The following is a 5,949-nucleotide window of genomic DNA, read 5'->3' as shown; positions in this document are numbered from 1 at the left end:
CATCGATTCCCACGGTACGTGGGATCTGCCGATTTTTTTGTTAAACTATCTGCAATCTGTTCATATTTATTTATTTATTTATTTATTTATTTATTTATTTATTTGCTTATTTATTCCACTGCTAAACTTGGATCTGTGTTTTCAGAAGACAGTTGGTTTCACTTATCAGTAACATCGTGTTTTCTTTTAACAGCGAAGCCGCTTCAGACAGCCGTAATTTGTGCGGCTTATCCTGCGCGGCCTATCAGGTATGTTCCACGGAATTTGGGCAAATCCCACTACTCACCACTGGTCCACTAAAGAGGCAGAAGGCAACAGTTACCCCAGCACTAGGGAACGGGGAAGTCAACCGCGGTGGCGAGAAGACCCCGAAGCGATGGAAGGCCTACGCCGACGACGACGTGCCCGCAGATCTGTTAGAGGTGCGAACGCTTGGTTTCAGCGCGAGTTTCTCTTTCTGGAGTTTGGACATCCGTGTCGTGTCTGTAACTGCGTGTGGTTTAACTCGAACCTCTCTGCGTTGACAATCAGCGTAGAAACAACCTAGCATCACCTAGCTAAAGCCTAGCAACGACCTAGAAGCAACCTAGAAACAACCCTTGTCACCTAGCTAAGACCTACAAACAACTTAGAAGCAATCAGATTAGTCTTCAGAATCGTCCAATTTCGCTGTTTCAAGGCTTGCGCGGCTTAGTGCTTAGTGCAAGCTTCACCAACTTTTTCTTTTTTTTACTATTCTGTTTTACATTTATTATGCACTGATCGTATGTTTTTCATTTGTTTATTCGCTGCTTTTCATTGTTGTTACCCGCATGCCAATCATTCAGTGGGACAGCGGACTGGTCGAGCCGCCTATTGGTGTCTTTTTTTTTTCGCGGGGGGGGGGGGGGTCGTCCCTCATCTGTGTAACGGTACATGGTGGAACTAAAGATTCGATTTCATTCGAGCTGCTTATGATGATAGTGTCTTGGGCTACCTTTATAGGTCGTTTGGTAACTTCACGTCTTTTTACGAACCAAATACCTCTGACAGTCTATGGCACTCTTTTTTTTCAAGATTACGATGCATTCTGCTATGATATTTGCAGACCTGCGAACCTGGAGGAGTGGCTGGCGGACTCTTCCCCAGACATCATGAAGGCACTACTCGGACATTTGAAACTTTTAAACTTGTCTGATGGCTAAGCCTTGCCTTTTTTTATTAGTGGACCCGGACTGGGGCTCGTTTATTTTTAATAAAGTTGTTCTCTCTCTCTGTCTCTCTCTCTCTCCCCATGACTAAAGTGTGCACTTAAAAAAATACCAGTCCTGCGCGGAAAGCGCAGCACAGTCACAGCGAAAGCAGGAAGAGCAGCATGTTTAGAGCCCGTTGTAGGCTCTCTTGGGGCTACTAATACAAGTACACTAGCAAGGTACCCACTACGCCATAAATCATAATTTTTGTGAAGTTGGGAAGCAATGACTACGCCATTATTCGCCATTCTGCGGAGAAGCGAGGTACCAGCTGCACATCTGTAAGGCATTATGTGCACTTTCTTAATGCGACGGCTGATGACGATGAAGAATTGTGGCTGAGCCCTTTGTAATGGGTTAGAAGCATCCAACAACCCACTCGTTGCGTAATTCGCATTAAGTGACGCCTGGTTCCATAATTAGCGTTGTCTGACGCCCGGTTGTTATTTTACTCTTCTACCACGCTATATCACACATGTTAATGCTGTTCCTTTTTGCAGAGGAGTTTCAAACACCGGCATGGCTCTGTGGTAGAATACTGGGCTCCCACGCAGAGGCCCCAGTTTCGAACCCCGTTCTATCCTGGATATTTCTTCTTATTTCTTTATTTTCTTATTTCGCGCGATAACTGTTACGGACACCGGTGGTGGCGGCGGACAACTACGGCGGCAAAAATGGCCGTTGTTGTGATCTCATAGCAGCTTACGCTGTAAAAACGCCTGGATTACAGTGGACATCATTAATCTCAAACGAATATAGTTAAAAGGAAGCGGGAAGCTTGTCCTCGAAGATCACTAGAACAAAACATCACTTCATGACGTTAGGCTACACTAAAATTCTCTTGACAAGGTAGGCAATCAGATGTTTTATTAATTTAACACTGAATAACATCCTTTACGAGGCAGTTAGTAATTTATTGAGATACGCAAGCTCTTCAAAGGAACAACACAAATCAGACAATCAAAGAATTCCACATGAACGTATAGGGTTAGATGCAACGATGATTCGAGAGACGTGAGGGAAAGACTGGCAAAAATAATGGTTGCTCTAACAGAACAACATTTATTTAGGTAAAGTGAAGAAAACTGCTGGAGAGACAAGAATACGTCCTCCTTCCAGTTGCACAGCCGTCCCTCTTAAGCCTTCTCCCGGGACCCGCGCTCACCACAGGCGGTTCGCAATCTACATATGAAGAACTCGTGGTCCCTGCTTCGTCATATGTTAGATCCATGCTCCTCGCGCTCTGAAAGTACTAAGCAAATTACGAAACTCTTGTTTGAGGTAGAGAAACAAGGACAAGACCTTGAAGCTGCTCTTAAAACCACGTATTTCCCTGACCTAAAGCAAGAAACGTTACCTACCTATACAGGAACTCCCAATCCAGACTTGGATGCACCCATTGCAGAGACGGAAGTGTGGGCTGCACTAAGCAAGCTTCGCACCACATCCGCTCCAGGTCTAGATGGAGTTACAAACAAAACACTCCGAAATTTAGACTCGCAATCACTGGCCGCTCTTACCAATTACATGAACCAACAATGGGAGCAGGGCACGCTGCCCCAGGAATGGAAATCAGCTAAGGTGACTTTCATCCCCAAAAATAATAAGCCGTTAGACCTTAAGAATATGAGACCGATCTCTCTTACCTCATGTACAGGAAAGCTGATGGAGCATGTAATTCTAAATCGCCTCAACCGCTACATGGAGAAGGAACAACTCTTTCCCTCCACCATGTATGGCTTCCGAGCGGGACTCTCAACTCAGGATGTCATGTTACAGCTTAAGGAGGATGTGCTCAATCCAACTTTCCCACACATCACCAGAGCCATCCTCGCATTGGACCTGACCAAGGCCTTCGATAATGTTTCTCACTTCTCCATTTTACAGTCCCTTAGCGAACTAAACGTGGGCTCCCGCACGCACAGGTATGTCACTGCCTTTCTCAGCAGCAGGTCCGTCCGCCTACAATTAGGCACATTCAAAACCGATCTCTTCACGCTGGGAAGCAAGGGAACGCCCCAGGGAGCGGTTTTGTCCCCGTTTCTTTTAACGTTACTCTAATCCCGCTAGCAAGGAAACTGGCCCAACTTCCTTCCATCAATCACTCCTTGTACGCAGATGACATCACCATTTGGGTCAATGCCGGCAACCATGGCGAAATTGAATCGAAACTACAGTCGGCCGCTGACACTGTTGTTAAGCACGCCAATAGTATTGGGCTCACTTGCTCGGCGGCTAAATCGGAACTCCTAGTTATTGACCTTAAAAAGCGGGATACCTGTAACATTCAAGTCATACTAGATGGCACCCCCATTCGCAGGGTTAATAAAATCAAAATTTTAGGTCTTAATATTTCAGACAATGGCTCCAACGCTGAGACCATAAAGTTAATCCGCACTTCGGTTCATAATGCAGCTTCCCTAATTAAGCGCATTTCCAATCGTCATCGCGGCATGAGGGAAGCAGACACACGCCGCCTCATTCAGGCCTTTTGCCTATGCAGAATCACCTATTCCATCCCATACCTTTATCTCACACCCACGGAGACCGAGCAACTCAACAGACTCATCCGCACTGCCTATAAAACTGCTCTCCATCTCCCTAAATCAACAGCCACGGATAAATTACTTCAGTTAGGGGTGCACAACACTCTGGGAGAGCTCGTAGAAGCGCATCTCTTCAGTCAATATCAAAGGCTGTCGCTTACAGAAACTGGTCAAGTACTGCTGCGCCGACTTGGAATCAACGTTCCTGGTCATACCACGGCCACGCACACACTTCCAATTGCTGTTAGCAGCAACCTATGCATTCCGCCACTTCCCAAAAACACTCACCCAGAACATAATCGAGCGAGACGGGAAGCTAGAGCCAAGGCTCTTCACAAGCGCTTCCCTCCTAATTCTCCAGCAGTATACGTAGATGCGGCCGAATATGCAGTTCACCCAGCTTTCGCAATAGCCGTTGTAGACGGATTTCAAAACCTGGTCGCTAGTGCGTCCATTCCAAATTCGACAGAATCCCTGGAAGCAGAGGAGGCGGCAATTGCGTTAGCAATTGTTCACTCCTCCGCTGAGTATATTTTCTCTGATTCTAAAACTGCAATTCGTAATTTCGCCACTTTCAAAATCCACTCTCCGGCCGCTAGAATCCTTGAGTTATCTCCTCCGCCTGATCGCCTCATCACCCTCCTCTGGGTCCCTGCGCACAGTGGACACCCAGGCAACACGGCCGCTCACACCCAAGCCCGAGCACTCGTCAACCGGGCTCAAAGCGACCTGCCTTCGCTTCGCGGTGCCAGGGATCGACTCCTCAGCTACCACGACATCACACTCTTTTACCGAAATTCCCGCCTAACGTATCCCCCACCACATAAATCTTTCTCCAGAAGTGACCAGGTTTTGTGGCGCAGACTTCAAACGGCCACAGTCACGACTCCTTTCCTTCTCTCCCTTATTACGCATGGCGAAACTTCTCCTCATTGCAACTTGTGTCCGAGCACCAGAGCCGACTTCAATCACGTCTTTGTGAATTGCCCAAACAAACCCAAGCCCCCGTGGCAAGGGTCAGAACACCAGGAGCGATGGGAGGCTGCTCTGCGCAGCTCACAACCGGAGTTGCAGCTCCGGACAGTGGGCTGGGCCAGAGGGGTCGCCGAAGCACAGAAGTGTCCGGCCACCTAGAGCGGCCCGAGGGCTCATCGTCGTCCTGCTTCCGCTTCCGCCCCCCCCCCTCACATGATTCTTTCACGAATCAATAAAGTTGTTTACCTACCTACCTCACTTCGGTGTCACATTACAGCTGCGGCCGGCTCTGCCAACACCTCCTAGCTCTCTAGGAGGTGTTGGCTCTGCTCGCACAGTGGCCTGACCCCATCTTTCGAGCCCCGCCTCGCACAACAAGAGCGCGCGCAGTGGGGAATTTTGATTGCGTTTTAACAGCGTAGCTCTTTAGGCCGATCGTTCGTCCATGCAGAGCAAACAGAAAACTATAATCATGAACCGACGCGCGCTCTCTTCATCCTCTTCTTCTTCTTCATCTTCTGCTTTGGTCCCAGAAGACGAGCGACGATTTGTCCGGCGTGGGGTGAAATAACTCTGATGGGCGGGAGAACGAGTACAGAGAGAGGGAGAGAAAGGAAGAGAGAAAGAGAGAGAAAGAGAAACAGAGAAAGTGTGGGCGAAAAAGTTATATACGAACGCGCGTACCCGCGATTTGAAGGCTAGAGCCGTAACCCTTGAGCTATCTAGGCACGTGAGCAGAGCAGAGCATTGTATAATATAGTAGGGTGAGGAGGAGAGGTGTCAGGGTGAGGAGGAGGGAAGGAGAAGGGGAGAGAATAAAGCTTAACGTTGAAAGAAAGAGAGAAATAGAGATAAAGAAAGAAAACGTGAGAAGAGACAGAATTAAAGAAAGAGAAAGAAAGTGAAAGCGAGAAATAGAGAGAGAGAGAGAGGGGGAAGAAAGAAAAAGGAAGAGCGAGAGAGAGAGAAAGAAATACATAGAGACAGAACGAAAGAAACAGAAATAAGCAGAGACAAGAAAGACGTACAAAAATCAGAGAGGTGGGAGAAAAACAAAGAAAGGGAGGAAGATAGAAAGAGAAACAAAAAAGACCGCACAGTTCCGCGCTTCCTTAAAGCTTGGCACCACTAGCAGGGGCGTAGCCAGAATTTTTTTTCGGGCGTGGTGGGGGTGGGGGGGCTTCAACTATACTTTA

General features: G+C 47.7%; 1 long non-coding RNA gene across 1 annotated transcript; it reads left to right on the top strand.

Annotated features, from left to right (window-relative positions):
* Positions 1-204: 204 nt before the first annotated feature.
* Positions 205-1,254, top strand: LOC125758938 (uncharacterized). Its single transcript, XR_007416484.1, has 3 exons — positions 205-248; positions 305-422; positions 1,088-1,254. It is a non-coding gene; the product is annotated as an uncharacterized LOC125758938 (long non-coding RNA).
* The last annotated feature ends 4,695 nt before the right edge of the window (positions 1,255-5,949 follow it).

This window comes from Rhipicephalus sanguineus, chromosome 6, assembly GCF_013339695.2.
Source record: "Rhipicephalus sanguineus isolate Rsan-2018 chromosome 6, BIME_Rsan_1.4, whole genome shotgun sequence".
NCBI classification, from domain to species: domain Eukaryota; kingdom Metazoa; phylum Arthropoda; class Arachnida; order Ixodida; family Ixodidae; genus Rhipicephalus; species Rhipicephalus sanguineus.
Note: the sequence above shows the minus strand (reverse complement) of the source record. Positions and strands in the feature narration are given on the sequence as shown.